The sequence below is a fragment of the Sminthopsis crassicaudata genome, chromosome 2, assembly GCF_048593235.1.
Source record: "Sminthopsis crassicaudata isolate SCR6 chromosome 2, ASM4859323v1, whole genome shotgun sequence".
In the NCBI taxonomy this organism is placed as follows: Eukaryota; Metazoa; Chordata; class Mammalia; order Dasyuromorphia; family Dasyuridae; genus Sminthopsis; species Sminthopsis crassicaudata.
Window position 1 is genome coordinate 44,262,223 of NC_133618.1, and position 27,615 is coordinate 44,289,837.

Genomic DNA, 27,615 nt, shown 5'->3' on the forward strand with positions numbered 1-27,615 from the left:
AGTATTTTCCCTTTTGAGATAATAAACCCAAAAACTATGTCTTTATTTGCATTCACATGTCCACAAAACACTTTCTGAATACTTTGTGTCATATGTGGTATAATTGCCAACAAGATCAAAAATTGTGGGTTATAAATGTTATTCCAACTTAGAAAAGATAAGGTTTACTATCTTTAATATGGGATAAGGCTGATATCCATTCCATATTATTGTATATACACTAAATTCCTTGACTTTGTGATCATTTATTATTTATTGATCATCCATAAAGCACCAGAAGATTAAAAAACAAAACAAAAATAGTAGTACTTTCCTTCTAGGGCTTTGAAATTTAAAATGATTTAATGGCTATGATCTATACTTATTGAGGGAATCCTGGAGGACTTTAGAAGAAGAGCCAGAGGGGATTTCAAAAAAGCTTTCTACAGCAAATAACAAATTCCTAGTCACACATCTGATTAAAATGTTTAGAAACTACACCATGCTGCTGGGTTTACTATTTGTTTAAAAGGCATCTGAAATAGTAGAACAAAATATAGACTTTTAGTGGTTTCTCTAATAAGGTGTATTCCATTTATAGGATATAATTTTCTTTAATAAATGCAACACAGATTTGATTCCGTCCAATAATCTTTTGATTACCAGTATCAAGCAATATCAATTTTGTAAATAGGGCAGGGCCCATTGATTCAAAGCTGCAAGGGGCATCTCTGATGATGTTCAGAACTGGGGATAGAATGTATAAATAGGGAGGCCTTGACTTGACAAAGAGATTCACCATTGGTAGGGAGGAAGAATTACACAGAGATCAAATGGAGGAATTATTCCTTATATTCATTCCTGTTTATGAATACCCCTGGACCCATTCCAAAAAAACCCCAAAAAACCAAAAACCTAACTATGCCCTTGTCCAGAGGAGTAGCATGTAATTGAATGGGTACTCCACTGAGTTAAGGCTGTCAGTACAGGTATATTGGATAGACACTGCAGAGCTCTAATGAACAGAATCCAAAATTGAATAAGAGGAAGAGAGGGGGCTAAATTGCATTTGAAAAATTTTGTAGTACATTAATTTATCCAAAGCTGCATCTTGACACACAAAAAGACATTTTAACACCAATTTTTAATGACTATGAATTACAGAACATGATAATTTCCAAAGAATTAAAATTTGGGATGAATGTGATGAGTGTGTCTTATTGTTCAGTTATTTTTCTAGTTTGTCCAGCTCTTTGGGATCCCATTTGGACTTTTCTTGGCAAAGATTCTGGAGGGGTTTGCCATTTTCTTCTCCAGCACTTTTTTTTACAGATCAGGAAACAGGGTTAAGGGATTTACCCTTTTTCAAACAACTAGCAAATGTCTGAAGTTGGACTTGAACTCAGAAAGATGAGTTTTCTCACTCTGGGCCCAGCACTTTATCCACTGTGCCATCTAGCTGCCCCAATGTATTTCCTAGAATATATCACATTACCAATGATGACTTATGAAAAGATAATAGAAAATGATAGCCTATAAGTACTACATGTGTACCTATAGAACATAAAAAGATTTAGAGAAAGGCCTCCAACCTATTAAGTACATAATTTAGAGAGAACTTATGGAATTATGGATTACAAAGGACAAGACAATTTCCTTAATCATACTATAACAAGATTATAAAATGATCATGTTACCATAATATTGTGTAGGATGGGGGTGTATATATACGCATATAATGTATTATTCATTTTTTAATAATAAAAATAATTATCACAATAAAGGACCATTGGTTCTATCTGTCCTGTAGCTGAAACCTCCTTAAAATGTGTGGTCTCTATTTGAATATCCCAGGTTTGGGGAGGAGTTGATCTTTTGGGCAGCTAGATGGTACAGTGAATAGAGTTCCAGGCCTGCAGTCAGGAAGATTTCCCGTGAGTTCAAATATAGTCCCAGATATTTAATAGTTACATAATCCTGCCTGATTAACCTCATTTTCCTAAGTTTCCTCATCTTTAAAACGAGCCAGGGAAGGAAATGGCAAACCATTGCAGTATCTTTCTCAAGAAAAACCCAAATGGGATCATGAAAAGTCACACAGACTGAAATGATTGAACAACAATAATTGGACTATCAACTATTTGAGAACAGGGATTGTATTGCTTTTCTATTTGCATCTCTCGGCACTTAGCACAGTTCTTGGCACATAATAAATGCCTTTAAATTTAGTCATATCAAGAGTGATACTTCCCTCATTTGATACTAGCCAAAATGATAGTTCTAATTGAAAATGCATCTTTCTTTTGTAAATAGGAAGGTCCCTTGATTCAGAACTGCAAGGGGCATCTCTGCTGATGTTCAAATGTGTAAAGTACAGTAATGCCTTCCATCTTCAAAAGAGCAGGGATGAATAGACCTATGTCCTAACAAGAAAGGGAATAATTAGAAGCATGTGACCTGACCAAATTAGACAAAGTAGGTGAGACTTAAGGTCACAGGTTTTCTTTAATCCAACTCTCTCTTTGTGGGAGATGGAGGAGCAGAGGGGTGATTTTTCAATCAATAAACATTTATTAAGTGTCTACTATGAGCTAAACACTGATTTTCTCCTTCCCTCCTGTTTAGGGAAAGAAGCAGTCTTCTCTTGCTCATCTTTCCCCCTTTCATTTGGGCAGTAAAGGAACACCTCTTAGCTTTTCTACTTCTCTAAGATTGATAATGAAGGTATCAGTTGGTAATCACTTTCTATCCTCTTTTCAGAAATGCTTTTATGTCCTGTAGTTTAGGTTTACAGGGAAGGATTTTGTTCTTAACCTGTAGAAGTCATTTAAATAGGTTTATATGTTCATTATTGAGCTGAAAATTGCCATGATAATTCATATGCTTGCTAGTTCTCATTAAATTGCTTCTCTCTCGAATAAAAGTAGCTCTTCATTTAGCAGTGCTCCAAATGTCCTATTGTCTACTGCTAGAAAAAAACAAGACAGGTGTAAAGATTGTTAGTCTTTAAAGAAAAGTAGTCTGTTTCTCATATTCTATAAGAGAATGTCGGCATATAGTTCATTAAATATAGCTCATTAGTAGTTTATTAAGTATATCTCCTCCTAGTTTTATAACTGATAATTAGTATACAAATGCAGGTAGCATCCTCCTAAGAGATTTTGTTCTCCAATGTCAGTGAGTTCATGGATCAAATTACTTTAAAAAATTTTTAACAAAGTGTATCAATTGAATTTTGCATATAATCTGCTGGAAGGATATTCATATAAGTCTAATTTCTTGCCAGGCTGAATTCTGAACTTTCTCCTTCATGACCCTGACCTTCTTCATCCTGGGGACTCACTTTTGCCTTGAGGTTTATATTTTAGCAGTATCCATTACCCCTAATACCTCTCCCTTTGATTGGATGACTTTTCCCAGGCCCTTCATGAAAAACAAAAAAAAAAGGCCATGTAGACCAAAGATGTTCTATTCCTCTCCAGGCTACACTTTAGACTTTTAGTATTATGCTCTTGTACCACTGTCACTCTACCCTTTTCAGCACTGCCTTTCCCCACTAGAGTGTGAGATCCTTTAAGGCAGAGACTGACTTTCTTTCCATTTGTATTTGTTTTCCCAGCAATTAACGTAAGCCTTGGGACGTAAAAAGCACATAATAAATGCTTGGCTTACAATTAGATCCAATTAAATTCAACAATATTTATTAAGTGCTATAAAGTGCAAAGCACTGTGTGAGGCATTGAGAATACAAAAGCAAAAGCAAGATAAATGTCCACAAAGAGCTAATTCAGTTGGGTGATATCTATATCTATATCTATATCTATATCTATATCTATGCTTATAGATATAGATATAGACATGTAGATATATCTATATATATGTATATATGTAAAATAAGATAATTCTAGGAGATTGAAAATACCAACAATTTGGGGACCAGGAAAGAGCCAAATAGAAGAGGTATCACTGGGCTCAGTTCTGCCAGTATTAAAATAATAACATAGTTCCCACTTTGGACAAATTCAAGAGAAATTGATTACATTTGTATAATTGTGTTGGTCTAGAGCTAACTGTGATTTTACAATGAGATCTTTTTCCTTTCCTAATCTGATTTTTTTTTAATCTTTTTGATTTAGAATATTGTACTTCCTTTTTTTCCTGAATTCAATTCCTGTTAGAATCCAAATAATCAAAACTTCTGACTCTCAAAAAAATTGATCTTTTAAAAAAATAATGGATTAATACATAGAAATTCCAGAATGACTCAAAAAGAAATAGAATAATTAAAATGAAAAAATCAGAATTCTCAAAAGAGAATTCGGAATGACAAACGAGAGAGGGAGTATATATGGAAAATCTCTCCAAGATAGTAAAGACTGTTAAAAAAAAGAATAGAAAATGTAGAATTAGAAATAAAGATTTAGAGTAAAATTTTTCAAAATAGAGAAAAGAACAAATCAACACCCTTAAGGATAACATGCATAAAGATAATTGGAAGATTCTGGGTTTTCCTTAAAAATAAAAAGTCAAAGTCATGAATATAACATTACAAAAAATGATTTTTAAAATTAGCAAGAAGAATTAAAAACCGATTCCACAGATCACTGAATAAAAGAACCCACACTTCACAGATACCAAGGATCATAGAGCTTAAGTTTCAAAATTTCAATGTTAAACAACAAATGTTGTAAGTAGTCAAGAGAAAGTCCTCTCACTATTATGGAAAACAATAAATATTCTAAGTTTATTCCCTGTCTAAAATAAAATACAGAAGTATTGGAATGATATTCCTCAAAGTAAAAAGGATCAGTATATACCACAAAATAGCCTGCCATGTAAAACTAAGTCTTCTCATCAAAGATAGAACTTTGAAGCTAAATAAGTCCTGAAAGGAAAAATGACATCTGTGAAAACATAAATTAACAAAATAGAAAAGAGGAGGACTAATGAATTAAATACATTGTTTTAAAAAAAACAAGAAAATCAAATTAGCGCTTTTATTTCCAAATCTATTATTGCTAGATTTTCAGTATGGCTCTTTTTTTAGTTACTGGTCTTGACCTCCCATAAGAACTGTCTCTGTTGCCTCTGACAGTTTCACATATGGTCATGTAAATATAGTTAAGGAGAATCAGGAAGAAGGCAGCATAGCACATAATAATCCAGGTGCTGGAAGAAAGAATCTCCAGGATTTATTGAAATGCTAAACTGAGCAAGGAGCAATTGATGACAGTTGTTCCAATCTCTACTATGCAAATTATCATCAGATTTAGATTCAACTTTTATGTCACAAGGGATCATAGATCTAGAATTAAATAGGAAATACTACAGAATTGAAGTGAATGTACATTTTGTAAACTCATATAAAATGTTCATATGTCTTCCAGGGCAAAACTAGATTTTGGTTCATTTTGATTTCTCCAGAGAGCATTTAAAAAAAAAAAAGGAAGCAAGACAGAACAAACACGAGGATTAATGAGGAGGTAAAATCTAAGAGTATATAAAGAAAATTGTAGAATGTGGATAGTAGATCATAGTTGAAAAAAAAATAGGTGGGAAAAGATAGGAGAAAAAGTAGCTAATGCTTTGTTGAGATGAAGCAGTTTAATTGGAGTCTGGCAAGGGCCACGATAACTAAAATAGGTATGAATGAATGCACATTTTGCAGAATAATGGTTTATAAAGTTATGTTTGTAAATAGATGAGAGAGATTTTAAAAAGCTTTAGAGAAGAATTAGATAAGTCAATCAATGTTAAAAAAAAAACAAGCTTCTTAATTTGGTATATTTAAATCACAAAAGAAGAGTAGGAAACTTAACTGAAAACATTGAAAGAGTTGGAAGTGTTTGAGAAGGGACATATACCAAATCCACAGGGTACATAGTGTCTTGATAGTCACAATCAAGGCAACAGTATAAATTAGGGCCACCACTGGACTCTGGGAGGAGGTTTTGGAGGGAAGAGAGCTCCCTACAATAGTCAAACAAGAATTCTTTTGAGCTTCTACATTTAGATTGAATTCCCATAGTCACATCATTCCTTGGGTAAAACAGAGATGTTAAAAAGCAACAGGTCTTTTAGAGAAAAGGGTAGGTCTCATTCATACACATTTAATTGCTTCCTCATTTTTTAATGACAAAGGCAGGAAGTATTTGCAGATGCACATGGAAAAAGAATCATCTGAGAGAAGTAACATCTTTGGGGTGCATGAATCTTCATAGTGGAGAAAAAGTAATGTTTTTGGACTCAAGAACATTCGAATCCTCTGAGCTTAGAAATCATCTAAGATGAACCATGAGTATTCCATAAAAGAAAAAAAAGATGCTAGTATCAGCACTTGTTAGGTACCTCTGGAGCACATGTGTTCCCTATAATGTAACTCACAACCACTATATTTTGAATTTGAGTCCATTCTACGCTTTTTCCAGGGGATCAGAGAAGAGTATGTCCTTAGTTTGGAGGAACTGTTCTGTGATATATGTTTTTGCTATTCCTTCTCATTTCACATTTGTACAAAAGGGACTCATCTGATTTTGATTAAAAATAGAAAGCACAATGGTTGGGGCTCATAATTAGACATCCTCACCCGTCAAAACTGCCTCTATAATACTAAGAGGAGTAATAGTCAAATACCTGCAAGTATGGTAGCTAACTATCATCAGTGAGAAGTTGAGATAATGATCCATATCAGCATACTACAGTATGCTGGCAAATTCACTGAATTTTTAAATTAATTGGACAGAATTTTATTTTACTTGATTCTATGATGTGAGATTTCTTGAAATTTGAGAAATTATTTCACATGTTATAGTAATTGAAAAAAATTATTCCCCCTTAAGAGGGGGATGATTTTCAAAATGTTTTTACAAGATTTTCCATTCTCTAAAGACTTCTTTAACCAAAAATTATTCTCACTTTCTGTTTTTTCTTGACTATTACCTACTTTCTCTTTTTCCTAAATCTTTCTCTTCCCTTGGCTTTCATGATACTCTGTTTTACTGATTCTCTTTCTCTCTGACTTATTAGTTTAAAGCCTTTTCTTCACTTGCCCCAAATAATATTAACAATCATAAAACGGACATTTATATTTCACTTAAATGTCTGCAAACTACTTCACTTGTTTCATTTGATGCTAACAATCACCTTGTGATACAGGAGCTGTTATGTATCATTCTTACTTTAAGGATGTGACAACTAAAGACCCAGGAGGTTGACTCGACCAGGGTTACATAGATAGTCAGTGTTTTAGGCAAGATTTTAAATCAGGTAGATTTTGAGTAAGGAAAATTCTATCTCCAACAGTTACGTGCTGTGTGATTCTGGGCAAGTCAGAATCTCCTTGCCCCTACAATTTCACATTTTTAAAAAGAGAATAATAACAGCTACATCACAGGATTCTTGTGAGGTTCAGTAAGGTAATATATGTAAAGTATTTTACAAATCTTAAAGTGCTATAGAAATGTTATTATATATTAACATATTATGATATATGATATGTTATATAACATTGTAATATTGGTAATATACATTATATCTAATTATAATATACACATAAAATTATTATAATTTCCAAGTACAAAGTCTATCCATTTTTATCTCTTCAGGCAAAGAGACCAATTAGAAGGTTATTGTTATAATACAGAAGGCACTGAACAAGGCTTAATATACTTATTGACTACACCAGCTGGTGATGAGATAAGTGGAGAAAAGACAAGAAGAGTACCCCTTGCCTAAACTTTTCGTCAGCAGAATTACTGAATCTCAGACATCATGTCAATGTCTCCATCCCAGCAAAAAATTCAGTTTACAAGATGTCCAACCAGTGATTATATAGCCTTTGTTTGAAGACCTATTGTAATAGGGAATGGTCATGGTATACCAGCCATTCTTTAGTTCTAACCCATCCTTCATCAAGCGATAAGAATAATTTTTATGGTTTGTTTTTTCCTACCTCATGAAACAGCTCATTCCACTTTGGGACTGAATAAACTATACTGGGAACTGTAATCACCATGGTAGAGTTTTGCTTGAATATATTAGGAAGTCTATTTTCCTTTCTTTTCAATGCCTGTAGTATAAAGGCTATGGAGAATCAGTGTGCCATTGATCCATATCAGTTCCATGATGGGAAAAAAGATCATCTCTCTACTTAACCCATCCTGGGTATTATCATCTCTCTTCCTATTATAGTTTCTCAACTCAACTATACCCAAATGGTGACCTGATCTGAAACCCTGGAACATCTAAGATATTTGGGAGCATTAGCAATGGCAGCATGTGCAAAACTCAGCATTTGGGATCTCTATCCTTTCATCCCTTCCCTGTGGGACCATACTGACTGTGACAGACTAGCTGTATACTACTGGGCTGGGAACCTCGGATGAATCAGACTCTGTCTTCTGTGCTACAATCACATTTGTCCCAGATGTCAGAATGCCCAGTTACCTACACTAAGTCCAAAAAAGAGAAATCTAATCTCTATCCTATATGACAATCCTTCAAATACTTTATGGTAGTTGTCAGGTTTTAGTTAAATGGTTTCATATACTATATTTGGGTTATATATTGATCTCTTATTTCTCATTTTATTAGTTCTTTATCTCTCTGTAAAACACATCTTAACTTAATGTGCTATTTATACCTGAAAAATGTAATGAAGAATAAATAATAAGCTTTATACACAAACATCACTATTTCTCATAGTTGTTACAAATCTCAAAAAAAATCAAACCATATTTTATTCTTTTTCTCCTTCTGCCATACAAACCATTATGGGTACTGCTAATTGTCTTTCTGTACTGTCATTTAGATTTAATCATTTTCCATTTTCATAGTTATCAACTCAGTACATGTCAAGTATCTGAAACCTAGACTCTGGCCATGGTATACCAGCCATTCTTTAGTTCTAACCCATCCTTCATCAAGCGATAAGAATAATTTTTATGGTTTGTTTTTTCCTACTTAGATAAATCAGGTATCTTGCTAAGATGGACTAAGATTATGAGGGGCAACCTCATGGGGGAGAAATGCCTTTCTTACACATTAAAGATACTCTTACTATGGCAAGATTTTGAAGAATTTGAAGAAAAATAGTATCAAATATGATGAACTTAATATTCCCCTTCTTTGAATCTATTCTACATATTTTTGTGTTAACATAGCTTTTTACACAGACTGGAATTCAGTTTAAGTCATTTTCTGTTTTATTTGCTAACTTGTGAAAAGATTCTTTGCTGGACTGACAATTTTCTCTTTTTCTTCAAAGGAAAATGGTTGGTCATTCTCACCTTCAACTCCATTTATTGATTTGTCTATCACCTTCTCTCATAATGCCCACAGATTCCAGACTCTTTTTTCCATTATATTACCTTGCTACAATGGAGTGCACTAAATTAAGGGCCAGTAGGGACAGGTTTAGATCACTCAAAATATTTATTTTAAACATTTTTTTCTTTTAAAATTTTGAGTCCCAAATTATTTCTCTCTATCACCCACTAAAAGGGAAGCACTATGATGTCAAATTTTATATGTGAAATCATGCAAAACATTTCTAAATTAGCCATATTGCAAAAAACAGCAAGAAAAATAAAGAAAATTTTACTTCAATCTGCACTCAGAGTTCCTTGTTTCTCTCACTGAAAGTGGAAAGTGTTCTTTCATCACGAGTCCTTTGGAACTGTCTTGTATCATGTATGTTTGATCAGAGCAGCTATGTCTTTCACATTTGATCATCATTATAACATTACTATCACTGTCAACAAGATTCCCTTGATTTTTTTTATTTTATTTTGCCTCAGTACATGTAGATCTTGCCATGCTTTTCTGAAACCACCTCCTTCATCATTTCATATAGCACAATAATACTTCCTTACAATAATATCCTACAACTTGTTTAGCCATTTCCCAAAGGATGAGTAATCATAACTGTGAATGTTAATGGGATGAATTCTCCAACAAAATGGAAGTGAATAGCAGAATAGATTAGAAATCAGAATTTAACATATGTTGTTTACAAGAGACACACTTAAAAGGGAAGGACACACATAGAGTTAAAATTAAGAGTTAGAGCAGAATTTAATATGAGTTATGATTATTACCTACTTTCTCTTCATCCCATTTTCTTCTATTTATTCTTCTCTCTATTTAGTCCCTCCTCAAAATTCTGTTTTGCTTCTGTTCACTGCCTCCCTTAATCCATCCCCCTTTTATCATTTCTTTCCTTTCTTTTATTCCCTTCTTCTATTTCCCTATTAAATAAGATAGATTTCTATACCCAACCGAATTTGTGGATGTATATATGTATGTCTGTATATATACACACATATATGTCTGTTTGTTCTTTCCTCTTTGAACCAATTCCAATGAGAATGAGATTAAAGCATTGCAGCCACCCCGTCCCACCCTACTATTTCTTTCTGTATTATAAAAGCTTTTCCTTGTATGCTTTTTTAATGTTAGGACATTACTCCTGTTCTGCTTTTCCTTCCCCTTTTGTAAAGTATAGGCTAGCTTCCTGGAGGGTCTCAGGATCAGTTAGAGTCAGGAACAATCAAGCCACTTGGTCTTTAGAGGGAGAAGTGAAGGAGGCAGGCAAGCTGCCACATGGGTTGCCAAAGATGTATTCTAAATTCTGGAGTCTGGAATCTCCAGCATCTCTCCTCCTCATCCTGCTGCCAAGTGACTCTAACTTCTCTCCCCCCGCCCACCAATCCTTGCCTACAATTATTTCACCACCAAAACATTCAGCAAGCACCAATGATAAGGAGAACCATCACATCATCGTCTCATCTAAATATGTATATACAGCCATTATCTCAGATCAAATAGGTAATTAGCCTTAAGTGTTCTTCTGTCTGATTCAAGCATACCTTTTCAGAGTGTCAGTCCTCTACATTCTTTCTTCCAGTATATCCCTCTTTCTCATTCCTTCAATTTTTCTGAGATCATTACAATGCAACTAACTCATATCCATATCCTCTCTCTATGTTAATTTCTTTTAACTGCCATAATGATAAAAGTTCTTAGAAGTTACAATTTATCATCTTCCCATATGAGAATATAAACAGTTTAATTTTATTGAGTGCTTTATGATTACTATTACTTGTTTAACTTTTTGTGTTTCCTTTGATCTATATTTGAATGTTAAATTTTTTATTCAGCACTCATCTTTACATCAGAAATGCTTGAAAGACCTTTGTTTCATAAGTATTTCCTTGTGATGCATTATATTCAGTTTTGTTGGGCAAATTATTCTTGGCTATAATTCTAGTTCCTTTGCATTCACAAATATCATATTACAAGCTTTCTGCCTGACTGTGACTCCACAATATTTAATTTATTTCTTTTGGCTGCTTGCAATATTTTTTCCTTGACATGGAAGTTCTTCAATTTGGCTAAGATGTTCTTTTTTTTTTTTAAATAATTTTTATTATATATATTTTTTATAATATTATCCCTTGTATTCATTTTTCCAAATGATCCCCCCTCCCTCTACTCCCTCCCCCCGATGACAGGCAATCCCATACATTTTACTTGTGTTACCATATAACCTAGATACAATACATGTGTGTAAATACCATTTTCTTGTTGCACAATAAGCATTAGATTCCGAAGGTACATGTAACCTGGGCAGACAGATATTAGTGCTAACAATTTACATTCATTTCCCAGTGTTTCTTCTCTGGGTGTAGCTACCTCTGTCCATCATTGATCAACTGGAAGTGAGTTGGCTCTTCTTTATGTTGAAGATATCCTCTTCCATCAGAATATATCCTCATACAGTATTGTTGTTGAAGTGTATAGTGATCTTCTGGTTCTGCTCATTTCACTCAGCATCAGTTGATGTAAGTCTCTCCAAGCCTCTCTGTATTCCTCCTGCTGGTCATTTCTTACAGAGCAATAATATTCCATAACCTTCATATACCATAATTTACCCAACCATTCTCCAACTGATGGACATCCATTCATCTTCCAGTTTCTAGCTACAACAAAAAGAGCTGCCACAAACATTTTGGCACATACAGGTCCCTTTCCGCTCTTTAGTATTTCTTTGGGATATAAGCCCAGTAGTAGCACTGCTGGGTCAAAGGGTATGCACAGTTTGATAACTTTTTGGGCATAGTTCCAAATTGCTCTCCAGAATGGCTGGATTCTTTTACAACTCCACCAGCAATGTATTAGTGTCCCAGTTTTCCCACATCCCCTCCACCATTCATCATTATTTGTTCCTGTCATCTTTGGCTAAGATGTTCTTAGGAGTTTTCCTTCAGTAGCTAATCAATGGATTTAAAAATTTTTAATTTTACCTTCTGGACCTAAGGTATTGGAGGCAGTTTTCCTTCTTAATTCCTTGAAATCTAATGTCTAAGATCTTTTTTTTTTAAATCACAGCTTTCAGGTAGTCCAATAATTTTTAAGTTATCTCTCCTTGATTTATTTTTCCAGGTCAGTTGTTTTTCTGATAAGATATTTCACATTTTCTTCTATTTTTTCACTCTTTTGAATTTTCTTTATTGCTTCTTGATATCTCATGGAGTCAACTGCTTGCTTAATTCTCATTTTTAAGAATTTTTTTGGGGGGCAGCTAGATGGCACAGTGGATAAAGCACCAGCCCTGAAGTCAGGAGGACCTGAGTTCAAATCCAGCCTCAGACACTTAACATATTCTAGCTGGGTGACCCTAGGCAAATCACAATCTCAATTGCCTCAGCAAAAAAAAAATTCTTTACTGAGCTTTTGTATCTCTTTTTTTCCATTAGCCCAGTTCTGCATTTTCATGGTACTATTCTCTTCAATATTTGTGTCTCTTTTAAGAAGCTATTAATTCTCTTTTCATAATTTCCTTGTATCATTCTCATTTCTTTCTCAATTTTTTTCTCTGTTTTGCACAGCAAAAATAATGATCAAAATAAAATAACTAGGATCTTTACCTAAGAAAGGTCCTGTAGCCACAAGCTCTAATGTTCCTCTTTTCTCTGGAACCATAGCTAGATTTCCTGCTCACGTGTGATCAACTACTAGTACTCCTCCATGCCCTGGAATTGTGACCCAGAACTGCTAACAGCAGTGGAGTTACTGCATCAACTGCACCCAGAGCCAGCAAAGGATCCTCTGTAATCCTCTTTTGACCAGTTGTCCAATCCTCTTCTTGTCTCTGAGTTAAGAACTCTTGAAATTGCTACTGCTGTCATTGTTGTAGCCAACTCCAAGACCTACTGCTGGTGTTTATGCAATGTGCATTGTGTTACAGACAGGTTTCCACTTCAATGTTTCAGAACTCTAGGTTTCTGCTTCTAATCTGCCATCTTGTCTATGTCAATTAATTCAAGAATTAAAGAAGCATCATATTGCCTATTTTATAATATTTTAATTCCTAGATCCAGGCATTTGATTTCAAATGGCCTATTTCGTCTCTTGTCATTCCTATAATAAATATTCTATGCCAAATTCATCTGCTTGCGAGATATGATTGGTTTGTCCTTACTTCCATGCATTATTTTTTATACTTGGAATTTCCTCCCATCATAGGTATAGACAGTATCCCCCCCCCAAAAAAAAAAACAAAACTACTTCACAAAGGGAATCATTTCAGAGGAGAGAACAGAATCTATTTTTAAAACAAGGATGACTAATCACGGGTTTTATTTAGCATACTAATAAAAATTCTTGTGACTGAAATAAGAGAAACATGATATTAAGAGGTACAATAGAGGAAATTAGGAAATCAAAGTATTATTTGTAGATGACATGATAGTGTATTTAGAAAATCTACACACCTCAATGAGAAAATCCATAGAAACAATACATGAATTTAGCAAAGTGCTATCATTATTGATATTTAGGAATAACCTTTGTAATACAGTATTTTTTCTTAGAGAATTGGAAAGAATATTACAAGTAAACTATTAAGTCCAGATGCTCTGTGTGCATGCATGCATGTGTGTATATATGCATATACATGTGGGTAAACATGTGAATACAAATGTATATAATATAATATATCACATTTATATCTCAGAGACTATTCCATTTTCCCTTATGTTTTCTAGTGGGTGCAGAGTAATCTTATTTTCAGATATCTTTTCCTTCGTATTTTGAAACTCTTTTCCCAATTGTTTCAGAATTTTTTGTTTCTGAATTGAATTGTTAAATTTAATCACTATATGTCTTGTAATTAGCAACCTTCAGGTTTTTTTTTTCTTTTTCTAGAGGTCATTTGAATTATTTCAATTAGAATTTCATTTTCTACATTCAGAAGTTCTTGGAAGGTTTTTTTTTTTATTATCATTTCATTATAGTGTTAAGGTTTTTTGTTCTGTCATATTCTTTTGGAAGAACTATGATCCTTAGATGTCTTGACACATCTTGCCTTTGAAAGCAATAGGTTTTGCTTGCATATTGAGCACATTTTAAAAAATTTTATTGCATTTTTGCTTCTCTTCTGCTAGATTGTCCTTTACTTCTGTATATTTGTATTCCTTATCTATTGTTCTCTTTTATATTTCTCTGCTAAGACCTGCCAGAGAAGACCTCAGTTTTTCTATTCTGATCATTATTTTTGCTGTGCAGAACATAAATTCTGCTCTCATGATCCCCCTTTCTTTTTTGAACTCAGTGAGAGTATGTTGTGGTTCCAGGTTCTCCTTGCATTCCAAAAACTCTTCTGTTTTATCAAGTGTCAGATCATTTCCCTTTGTTTGCAGTGTTTTGTTTAGTCATAGATGCATGGAGTTATATACTAGATCTGGAGGTCATATTTCATTCTACTGTTGATTTATTTACTTATGTTCTTCTTGAAACTTTGGTAATTTCAGCCTCCCATTCATCTTATTTTCCCCTAGCATTCATTTTCTGACTCCTTCCCCTCTGATTATGGTTTTCTTGGAGGACAGATTACAAAATCTCAGTTTCCTCCCATACTGGGCAATTCATGTTTCAATAGTGTAGGTCTCTATTAACTTTGGGGTGGTCAGAATTGACTCATAATTTATGCTATGTTTTTTGCCACCGGCTTAGTGGAGCACTTCCTCCATCCTTCCCACAATATACAGCATCCTGTCCCACTCCCTCTATTTCTTAATTTTTTGGCAGTTTGGAACTTTGCAGCACTAGTGCTACAGAATTGTTTGCCCTGGTATTATGACCTGTTAGACCAGCTATAGCTCTGTTAGACCTATAGAATTCACAATTTTGCAGCACTATCACTACAGATTTGTAGTCTTCAAAAGGCTTTTTCTCTTTAGGGACTATATTTGTCTGACTGTTTCAGACAGAGAAAACTTCTGCAGTTAGTAATCACAGTCTCCATAGCATTTGGAAGGAAAATGGTGGGGAATATAGTTTGGGGATAGATTTTGCATTTTTGTCTTAAGTCTGATAGCACAAGGGATATTGAGTGAGTTCAAGTTTAGTGAATATCAGTTCATGTTTTTTTTTTTTTTTAAAACCTTATTTTGGATTCTAGCTATCCTAGACCATGGTGATAGTTTAAGTTACTTTATCTTTGGCACATAATTTTGGAGAGTTCTGAGAGATCTTGGGGATCAGAAAACATATCTAATCCTCCATCTTGTTGCTCACACGACTGGAAAAATCTAGTTTTGTTCATTTACTCTGTATCAGTTAGTTTAAATCTTGGTGAGTTTCTCTGAAACTATCTCTTGATTTCTTATAATATTCTATTGCATCCATATACTATACTTTGTTCAATTACTCCCCAGTTGATGAGTACCCCCTTAGTTTCTAGTTTTATGCCACTATAAAAACAGTTGATACAAATATTTTATACGTATTGAAATTTTCCATTTAAAAAAAAGCAAATTCTTCAGGATGATAGGACTAATAGTGTTAACAATGGATCTAAGGACATCCACAGTTCAGTAATTTTTGGTGCAGTATTCCAAATTTCTTTATACATTGGCTGTGCAATTGACAGTGCCGCTGTCCATGTATCTATTTTGAGCTTATTGTAGCATGTGATCAAAGATATTGGTCAAAATCAATTTCTGCCAAATTGCATTCCAATTTTCCCAGAAGCATTTATCAAAATTTAATTTGTAACAATGAATTTATCAAATACAGGGCTGCTGTTTTCAATTGTTTCTGTTTCTTATTTAATTTGCCTGTCCCATTGATCTACTTTTCTTTCTTTTAAACTAATACCAAATAATTTTGCTATTATTTTACAATATAGTCCGAAGTCTGGTAATTCTAGGTTCCTGTCATTTGTATTTTCTCGACTTTCATTTCTTTCTGACAACATCATTTGTGCCCTTGTGAGTTATTACTAATAACTTTTTTTTCCTCCCCCACCCCTCCCCCCCGAGGCTGGGGTTAAGTGACTTGTCCAGGGTCACACAGCTAGGAAGTGTTAAGTGTCTGAGATCAGATTTTAACTCGGGTCCTCCTGAATTCAGGGCTGGTGCTCTATCCACTGCGCCACCTAGCCGCCCCCTAATAACTTTTTTTTCACAAATTTCAGGAGGCTATTTTTTATGCCTGCCTCAAGAAGACAAGCCATGCTCTACTTCTGTTATCAGTTTAATAAATAGATGCCTCAGTATCTTCAGATGTGATTTATTAACTAAAATTATTCTTTTATATGGCCTTTATAGGATCTCTCTTTCAACAGCACCTGAAGATCTACTTTATCATTATTTAAAAGTACTTCAATCTCAAGAAGATCCAGTTGTCTGATCTTCCAAAAGACGCTCACATTAGTGTTTTAACTTCAATATAATGTTCTTTTTCCTTCTATGGCATTCAAATCAGGTTTCCTCTTTGCATCTTTAAATCATTTTTTATCTTTTTTTCCGCACAGAAATCTCTTTTCTTTTTATTAAAAGAATGTTCATTGTGCTTGATAATCTGGAGTGCACAGATCTGAAGAGAACAGATCCAAGAACCTGTTTCGCTTTTTTTCTAGAAGAGAAACCAATTGGTATTTACAATAGAATAATATGAAACTGTAAAAAGATTAAAATGTAAAGGATAATACATTAAGAACAGCAGACGGTGTTTAGATATTTGACTCTACTACTAGGTTCTGGAAAGACTATAAAATGATAGGTCTGAGTTTGGAAAGCATTCGAGTATGGGTCAGTGATGGGCTACTTGTCTTAGGAATAGTCTAATTGAGTTTAGTTTGTTATCAGTTGACTTTAAGATAACGAATTTTTCAGTCATAGCAACTCTTCAAGATCATCTGATTAGATAAGATTGCCAAGAGAGAAAAGAAGAAAAAGTCAAGCATAAAACACTGTTAAATACCTTAAGGTGATAGAGTATTATAGGATACAAAATGAGAGCCCTCAAGATCAGGAAGATCAAGGTTCCCAGTTCTTTAGCTTACACATCCTGGTTCTATAAACCTAGTAAGGTTATTTAACTTCTTGCTGTCCTGAAGCAACTTTCTAAGACTATTAGTTGCAAATCTGGTTGTTCCATATTGATGAAATCACAAATCTGCTCCAAAGAGACAAAAGGGAAGTTAGAAAGAAGCAAGGAGTGAAAGAAGAAAAAAAGTATACAGAAAGTTCTTGTTATTTTGTTCTTTGTCCTTTGTTCTAAGAGGACCATAACATCAGGGATGTGAGTCCATGACATACAAGTGAATTGAATTTAAGAGAGGGAGGACTGTGCAAAGTTACTTGCCTCACTTTGTCTTCCAGAGCCATAGGGTTCCAGGGGGCAATTATAGACTAGAACAACTGGAGATGGTCCTGATGCTGTAGAAGATCTTGGCCTTTTTAAGTTTTTTAAAGTTTAATTGAAGCAACCACCCAATCAATGATTAAAACCAGCCTTAGACACTAACTAGCTGTGTGACCCTGAACATGTCAATTCACTTTTTGCCAAGAAAACTACAAATTGGGACACAGAAAATAAGACATGGCTGAAACAACTGAATCACAACAAGCTGGAGAGGAGAGCAACTATGTTTGGGAGGAGTATTGAGTCTAAATCATAAGGAGATCAACTGAAAGAATTAATCATGTCTGACCCAAAGATGAAGGGAGTTAGTAAGTGTGGGAAACATTTATTCAGCATGTGCCAGGAACTGTTTAAAGCACTGGGGACACAAAAAGAGGAACAGATAGTACTTATCCTCAAGGAGTTTACAATCTAACAAATACACCAAGCTTTATGCAGGACCAAATAGGAAAGAATTAACAGAGGGAAGGCACTAGAATTAGAAGTTAGGGAAGGCTTCGAGAAGAAGGTGGGATTTTACTTGTGACTTAAACGAAGCCGGGGAGATCAGCAGGTGTTGAGGACTATGACTAGGGAAGGGGCAGGTCAATTCTCCAAGAGCCCCCACAGCTGTGGATCATAACATCTGAAGGAGTTGCAAAGCAGCCTTTACTGACACAGGTGTTTGCAGACTGGAAATGAGATAAATTGGAGGCAGAGGGAAGAGAGAAAGGTCCAACAAGGCAATGGTCTCTCAGTCTCCTTGTAGCATCATCATCCTTCTCACATGAAGAGATCAGCAGCCACTGGCTCCTGTATCACAACGAGTAGGCAGATGAGGAAGGAGAGCATTCCAGACAAGGGGGAGAGTCAGAGAAAATGCCCAGAACCATTCAAGGATTCTGAATTGGGGAGGAAAGTATATGAAGACTAGAGAAGCAGGAGAGGACTAGATTATGAAAGACACCAATAGAGGGTTTTATTTTGATACTCAATAATCTCTAACCCTCTTACTTTGAGAAATCAGAGTGATGTGGTTCGATTTGTATTTTCAGAAAATCACTTGGATGGCTGAATAGCATATTGATGAGAGTGGGGAGAGATCTGAAGTGGGCAGACCCTCCAGCTGGTTGTTCCAATAATCAAGGTATGAGGTGGTGGGAGCCTGAACCAGGGTGGGAGCAGTGCCAGGGAAAAGAAGGGAGTGTATTCAAGAGATGATGAAAACGTGAAATTTATTGGTCTTGGTAAGAAGTTGAATAAGGTGGTGTGTATATGTGAGAGAATGAGGATGTTATTTAGGTTATAAGTCAGAGTCACCGGGAGCATGACGGTGCCCTTGACAGTAAAAGCAAAGTTAGAGGAGTAAAAGTTTAGGAGGAAAGATAGTGAATTTTTTTTGGACATGTTGAGTTTAAGATGTCTACTGGACATCCTGTTAGAGATATGTTCTCTTTCAGATTTATCTCTTGCTACTCTCTCACTTCAATCTACCCAATTGGACTATTTGATATACTCCACGTATGCTTAAAGTTTTCCTTCTTTACTCATACCAGTATTGAGACTAGAAATGTCTTCTTTTCTATCATCCCATCCCCCTCAATTTTCCTTTGTTAAAACCTCAATTCATGTTAAAAGGCAGCATATTTTCATGGAAAGAATACCAGATTTGGTATTTGGTTTGAATCTAAGATCTGTCCCTTACTACAGTCAGTGATTATGGGAACTTTTTCTAATTTTTACTTTCCCTCAAGTAAAAAATTATAATCATTGTTGTCCTTTCTCTTTCTACTAAACCACAAATGCTTAGAGAACATACACTGGGGGGGGGAAATTTAAATTAAAATGATCAACTTATACCTTTTGTTCTTAATTGTTAATAAAGGCTTTTATTTATTAGATGACCTGTTGCAAATAGAAAAGATACCAGAAAGGGGAAAGAGCAAAATCATGTCTGGAGTTAAAGGGGGAAAAAAAACATAAAATAAGATTTTACACACACACACACACACACACACACACACACACACACACACACACACACTTGCAACAGAAAATATATATTTCTAGTTGAATATAAAATTTTCCCACATTGACATAATCATGAATCCATTGCAGTAAGGAATTTTTTACTTTTTCCAATGTTTCCAACTAAGTCAGTTTGGAAGCTTACAAAGTGGAAAAGGCTATTTAAAAAAATAAAACAGCAAACTCATATCTGTCAAAGCTTGAGTGGATAGGTAGCCTGCTTATACTGTTTCCAAACATATACAGGTGTCATATGGAAGGTAGTAGAACCATGCTTGCTTGGGGCAAGTCTCTTCAATCATTGGAGGAATAACCAATGATGAATTTATAGCCCTTCAAAGACTGTTTGAAATAAAGTCTCCCTCCCATAAATCTCCCTTTTATATTTTTAGGTAACAATTAGAAACTACTACATTTTTGAAGCTGTTCAAAGGATGCTGAATGTGAAAAGAGAGACCTCTGGTCTAGTTTAAGAATATCACATGACCATTCTGACCTCTATGTACCACAATAGAAAATATGCACCCATTTCTCTAAATTTTTTTCAAACTATGCATCTAGTTTTAAATATGTTGCATTGTGCAAACAAGTGTTTACTAAGATCGATATATTTCCACTGATTAGTTAATGCCTCAGAAGCTGAACAATAACATTAAGAATTGAGAATTAAGACAAATGTTCCTGTCACAGCAAGGTGAGTTACTGAGCTAGTGGAATTTTACATCAAGGAAATATAAAGAAAGAATTAATTTTTTTCCAGAGTGAAAAAATTCTTTACTAAAATGACATAGGAATTTTTGTCTGCCCTTATTGCTAACATAAAATCTGATTACTAATTTGATTGAATATAACTTTTCTGACCATATAATAGAGAAGCATAAAGATAAAGAATATGGTTTTCAACAAAAAGACAACACCCTACCAGATCAAAAGTCGACAATCAAAAATCAGAGTAGTCATTTGTTAGGGCATTTTAGCTGAACTATTACAAAATGGAACCTTGGAACATTGGATAGAGAATCCAGAAATCTGGCAGTCCTGAAAGACAGTGTTCTTTCCAAAAGACCATTAAACAAAACATGTCACTAGTAAACACTAATAACTGGGTTAAATAGTCATCAAAACAAAATCAATGACCTTTGGCTCCTTCATGTTTTAAACAAGAGACAATATGGTTTAGGGATAGGTTAGAAGTAAGATTTGGATTCAAATCCTGCCTCTGATACTGAATAGCTTGTAACCTCTCTTATGAATTCCCTAGAATTGTCTATTCAATAACAGGGGAACCTTGCAGATCTTTTGGTTAGTCATATATCCTCATTTCAGTCAATTTTGTGTTTCTATCTAAATGCCTTAACTTAGTAAATAATTACTGTATTTCAGAGGAAAAAAAAAGACAAATGATCCATGTTAGTCCTCACCACACAGGACACAAAGGTAGTAAGATTTAATTTACTTTAAATTAATTACAATTTAATTACAAAAGTCCAGTTCAACCTTCATCTAGGAGCCTCGTACATCCCACAACTTCTCAGAAGAGAAGTTATTTTGATTCAGTTTTATAACAGTTTATAACATCAGCAGCATTTGGTGTTGGCAAGGGATTGTTTAGTGAAGTTGGATTTTTATGGGATGTTCCTTAGGTCTTTTACATTTGGTAGTGCTAGATCTGAACCCTATTTCATTAAGGAATAAAATTTAGTTAATCCTGTCCTTTTTTTAATCCCATCATTTTGAATATCCTTAAAATCTTAAAAACAACAATAACAAAAACGAACTTTTAGACTATTCGGTGAAAACTACAGAAAATGGAAGTATTCACATCAATGCAAATTTAACACTTGTAAACAAGCCAAAAATCTACCTTTCTCTGGCTCTAGGCTTCTCTTGGTTGAACTTGGCTCTCTTTCAGCTAGTCATAGAATCGATGGCTTGTTTATTCTTTAGATATCTTTTCATCCCCGAGGTCTTCTCGAGCTGTTATTTTCCTTTGCAATGCCTCAGTGAAATAAGAGAATATAGGAATCAAGGAAGTCTTAGGACCAGGTGGCAGAGTGAAAATTATAAACATATTCTTGGACAGGAAGAAAATAGCCTTGCAATCATTATTAGTTAGCAAAATGTTGCATATATGTTCTAAAGAACTGGAAGCTTCCCAGCTCATCATGTATCATAAATGTACAATTAAAGCCAAAAACAAAATAAATGAAGCCAAAACAAATTGCTTTACCTTCCTCAAACATTTTTTTTGTATAAAATTAAACACAAACACACACATATCTTAGAATTAAAGAGGGAAAAAAAAGAGACTTAAAGCATGTGAATACTGCAAGTTTATTATTATTTTTTTTTCTGTCATCCATTTGCTTGGTGTAGATAGGAGTCCGTTGTAATAAGGTGGTGTAAAAATAGCCAGGAACAAAGAATCAAGAAGAAAGGAAAGAGAGCTTATGAAATAGAGCAGAGATCATTTTGTGACCTCAGCTGGGCTCTAACACACACATTCTCTGGTTCTGACACATCCCTCCCCTCCAACCTTCTCTCTATATAATCATAATTCTACCTTGTCCATCAAGAACTTTAACCCTCAGGCTAACCCTAAAGCAAGAATTAACCTACTTCTTTCACCCTAAGGCAGTGATGCAAGGGCCAAGAAGTAGAGTATTTTGAGAACACAGTGAGGTGATTCCAGCATTTAACTGCAATATCCTAAAATCACTAGAGGGAGATATGAAGAATTATTTATTATATCAAGAAAAGCATCAGGGTGAATTAACTCCCCATTTTTCAGGCTTACCAGGTTTGCCTGCTGACTATATTTTTAAAATTCCTTGCAACAGATTTAACATTAGCATGAAATCCTTTGATCTCTTGTAGTGTAACCAATAGAGATGGAAAAAGAAAGGAAAAGTTTACATTGCTGTTGCCTTTTTTTGTATTGTAGCACTATTTCCTGTGATACAAGTGGCAATTCAATACAATTTATTATAAGAAAAACAATTCTGGATTTTCAAAAAATGTGGATAATGGTCTATGACTTTCTAACTTGAACCTGAAACCTCACCCAAGTTCCTGGTAGGAAGCAGGAACTAAAAGGAAAATAATCATTTCTCTTTACTAGGAAGTCAGCTTGGTCTAAGGGACTGAATAGACTTGATGTCAAGAAAACATAGGTCTCTGGGCCAAGTCATTTAAGTTCTAGGAGCCTCAGTTTGCTTATCTATTAGATGGGAATACCAATAATAGCACCTGCCTCAGGAAATTCTTTTAAAAATCGAATAATGTAATGTATATAGAATGCTCATTTCAATAGATATAGAGCAACTCTGAACTCTAGGGACATGGGTTTAAATATTCCTGAAAACATATACACTTAAATTTAAAATACAACCATGAAAAAACAAATATTTCTAATGGTCACTACATCTTTTTTGCTTTTATTTCTTTCCTGTTTTGGTAATTTTGCCAGTTATATTACCTGTTATCTTTAGCCCTCATGCACAATCTTAATTATAATATGATTTAGTCACATGAAGGCCAGAGAATCAGATCTAAGGCTGCACTAGAATCCTTAGAAATGGTCACACCATATTTCCTTTAAATGAAATATTGTATTGATCAGTGCTCAGGTTACTAACACTAAGTTGAGATGTGAAGACAAGCTGGCTGAAATGGTTTAAAGTCAACATTAAAAGTGGCTAATTAGAAGGGAGGCTAAGTTGCAGAGGAACCAAGCTGATTAGTTTCTTTGAAATACAAATTCTGAAAGGGAGAAGAGAAGCTGAGATGTACAAAAGGAAGCATATAACACCAAGAAGAAAATTATGAAATAAAAAAAGAAAACGTAAAATAAAAGTGAAGAGAGTGATTAATGGAAATCAGAATGTCATAACCTAATGTAAAAAAAAGGTGATGTGAGAAAATATATCTGGATTAGGAGCAGTGGAGAATCATCTTACATTTATTTAAAGATTGTGTGTCTTGTATTTATGTTCAGTTTGAAAAGTTAATTTCAGAGAAGAAAAAGTGATGTTCATCTAAAAGTCATTTTCACCAAAGGTTGCTATCAGAAGATAGTTTGGGAAATTACAGATTTAACAAAACAAAAATACCAATTACCTGTTAATATCAAATTATCTACTGGGAAGGGGAGTTAGACCAGGTTTATGATAAAGCTAACAGCCAAAGGAACCTTACGGAAAAAGAATCCAGAGGATGAATGCTGCAATGTGCACCTAATGCAGGTTTGAAACATTTCTTTGTCTTTCTCATTCTTGTATTTACTAAGAAGGAGAGAGAATACAGGAGCCAGAAGTTGGAAATGTACAAGAGTATGTACTCCTTCCTTGGAGAAACTTTAAGCCTTCATTCTTTTCCAGAATATAGCTTTCTAAACTTTTTCCTCTCGTGACCCCTTTTCACCAAAGAAATTTTGACGGGACTCTGGGTAGATAGGTATACAAAATAAATATATAAATCAAACATTGATAATAAATCATAACTTCATGACTCCCACATTCAATTATGAGACCCCACATGGGAGTTGCAACCCACAGTTTAAGAAGTTTTGTTCCATCTCATGTGAGACAGCTTAGAAAAAGACTTACAAACAGAAGAATCCAGTATATCAGTGTTTACTAAAGGATCCAAATAACCAGGGGAAGAACTCCTTATTCAACATGATTGCTGGGGAAAATAGAAAGTATTTCATGGAAAAGTTTTGGACTAGCAGCCTATAACTTATACCAGAATAGGCTCCAAATAGAGATCTAAGTATAAAATGTTACATCACAAAATAGAGAGCAGAAGGTAATTTTCAAAATGTTTGGTAGGGGGTAAATTTACAATAACACAAAAATTTTAGAACCAACTAAAGACAAAATAAACAATTTTATTGCATATTTTTTTTAAAAAAGCCTTTTTTTTTCAAGAATAACAAAAATAGGGCTTTTTGGTTTTTATTTTTGCACCAAAGAGCTCTGATATACAAGGCATATAAGGAATAGATACTAAGTACAGATGCTTAAGGTGTCATTCCCTAATAGCTAACTGGTCAAAGGGCAGGAATGGTGTGAAAAAGAAATACAATCTATCAACAATCAAATGAAAAATGTTCCAAATCATAAATTCATAGGAGAATATAAACAGCTATTGACAAATTAAAGATGCATAATTGTGATCCTATGATCCTGAGGTTCCTAATTGTAGCTAAGCTTTGCAGTTCTTTAAATCTTACTCCAATTGAGTACAGTTTTGCAAATGTAATGGCTGGATAATGCTGTCATTGTTAATTTACTTTCTTAATAGAAAAATATAATTAATTGAATTTAGTGCTGCAGTCTAGAACTTATGGGAATCCTGTCTTTTGTGATTATCAAATAATATGCCAAATATCAGAAAAACTTCAAATATGAGACTGAAAATGGACTTTGTGGCTATTTTCTGAGAACAGGAAAGGAGATACTCATTATAATATAGCTGGCCATCGTTTTATTTGTTTATTGGTTTTTTGACCCTGGCAATCTATGGAATTATAGTTGTAATAGGTATTAGAGCAAGAGCTATCCACACCAATGAAATAATTAATCTTTTGAAATACTTAACTATAAAATAAATCCATAATTTATTTTTGAAGCAAAAATGTATAAATTTGATTTCAGGAATAAAAGATCCTGATTTTCAGGAAAAGACCAATGGGGTTAAATTCCTATATCACTTTTATCACTAGAAAAAAATTGCCTCCAATCAACTTTCAATTATTCACATGTGTACTTGGCGGGTCATGTTGCATTTGAGTCTTTAAAAACACCCATATGAAAGTAATTTCCACTATATTTACATTGAGCTCCATTTCAGCCTAGAGCCAACGTACAATTTGTCTTTTGAGTACTGTCTTGCTTAGTGCAAAGGAAATTTATCATATTATATGCTAATACTGCTCAACTGGATTTTGTATGTGTGTGCTGAACCAGATATGTATCTAAATATGCAAGCAGTGCCCCAACAAGTGAACAGCTTTGCTCCCAGTTAAAACCTGCAGGATGTTTTAATCTTCTTAACTGGGATTAATCAGAGATTTGTAAAAGATTTAAAGATTTTGCACACTTTCCTGTGATGGCTGGAGATAACACAACAGCTGAAAGCAATCAACATCTTGCAGATGAGAAGTTTCCAAATTCAGTTTTACTTAGCTGGTAACTATAGCAAGAATTGAGTTTGAAAGCATGATTCCTGTCTTTCTTCTCAACCATCAGCTCCTGCTACAGGAGATGGAATTGATTGAAATTGTATGGGTATAGGTACAACACGATATACAGAGGGAGAATATGGAACACAAATACAGGGAAGAGAGGTGGGGAAAAACGTAAAATCAGGAGCAGAGAAATTAGAAAATAGGTGGGAAAGTCTTTCATTCAACAAATATTTGAATTCTTACTACTTGGGAGGCATTGTGTTGAGTGTGTGGGAACTAAGTTTCAGGCACAGTCCCTGATCTAAGATAACAGTCTAGTGAGTGAATAGATATTTTTAAAATATAAAAGGTGGAAGGAAAACTGTCATGAGCGCCAACCAGGAGACCGACCATCAGAATATCTGAGCTGGAAGAAATGATTGAGATCGTTTCATCTAATTTCTATAATTTTACAGATTGAAAACCTGAATTCCAAGGAAGTGAAAAAACATCATTGTTGTGGTTATTATTATTTACCAAAGCTCTAGTTTCACTCAAGCAAGCTTTGAAATCCCAACCTCTGGGGATCTGCTGCTGCTTCCAAATATATTCTATGAAGATATTCATGACAGGGATTTTAAGAAAATGATTAATACCTGGTGAACTTGGCAGAGTGAATTAGGATGAGGAAGAGACTAAGAACAAAAGACCAGAGAACTGTCTTATCTTAGAAAAATGATCCTCTCACAAGGCTAATATCAGGCGGGCTCAGAAGTTCTGAATGAATGAGTTTTAATTTGACCCTCTAGTGAAAGTCCTGCTGTGGAATAACAATGAAGACTATCCCAAGCATTAGAGTTGCTCACAGGTACTCCTGCATGCTTTTATGGCTTAGCATGGGGGATGTGAGGATGAAGATTATATTTTAAAAGTATCTGGTGCTGATTTGATTTTGTTCCAGCAAAATATGCAAGACTAGGTAGGCTTCTGCTCTCTGGATCAGCCTGTTGACCAGAGAACCTATTATGAGATTTTTTTTTCTTTTAATAGATTTCAAAATCAAAATTGCCAACATCTTGGAAATGGTTGAACACAAAAGCTCTAATAAAAAGCCAGTCACGTGGTTGACTTTCCTCCTAACTAGTTACAGAGTCTGGAGTGAAATCATTGCTTGGCTGTTTACCAGCAAACAATCCTTTCTGTTTTTTTATGATGCTTCTTAATAAGCAAAACAACTGTAAGAAGGATAGCCCATCTGAAAGGTCTGGTGAGGAGAAGAAAAAGAAAAAGGTGGGGAGGAAGGAAGGAGAGTAAGAGGAAGGGAGGAAGAGGAGAGACAGGATAGGCGGCTTTTTTTGGGGGGGGTCTTATTCCTAGCACCTCTGCAAATTTGTTTTGATCTGTGATTTCACTGTTCCAGTTTAGGAAACTCAAAAGTAAACTCATGGTGGCAGGTGGGTATTCTTTCGTTTTTGTGCTTGTATTCTCTGGGCTAACAGTAGTTCTGGCACATAGTAGGTCCTTAATAAATATTTGTAGGCTGATTGATTGCCTGGGGCACTGGGAAGTTAAGTCAGTTGATCATGGTCATACAGTTACCAGTGTCTGAGGTTAAACCTGAACCTCGATTTTCCTGACTTCAAAGTTTACTTTCTATCCTATCCACTGTATCATCTGACACATAGTAGGTACTAAATGAAAATGTATAAAAGGTGGAATCAAGAGAGCAGAGGGAGAACTAGCAA

General features: G+C 34.6%; 1 long non-coding RNA gene across 1 annotated transcript in view; it reads right to left on the reverse strand.

Annotated features, from left to right (window-relative positions):
* The window catches only part of LOC141554311 (uncharacterized), a 125,454-nt gene that overhangs the window by 62,251 nt on the left and 35,588 nt on the right, over positions 1-27,615 (reverse strand). The gene's annotated exons all lie outside the window — the stretch shown is intronic.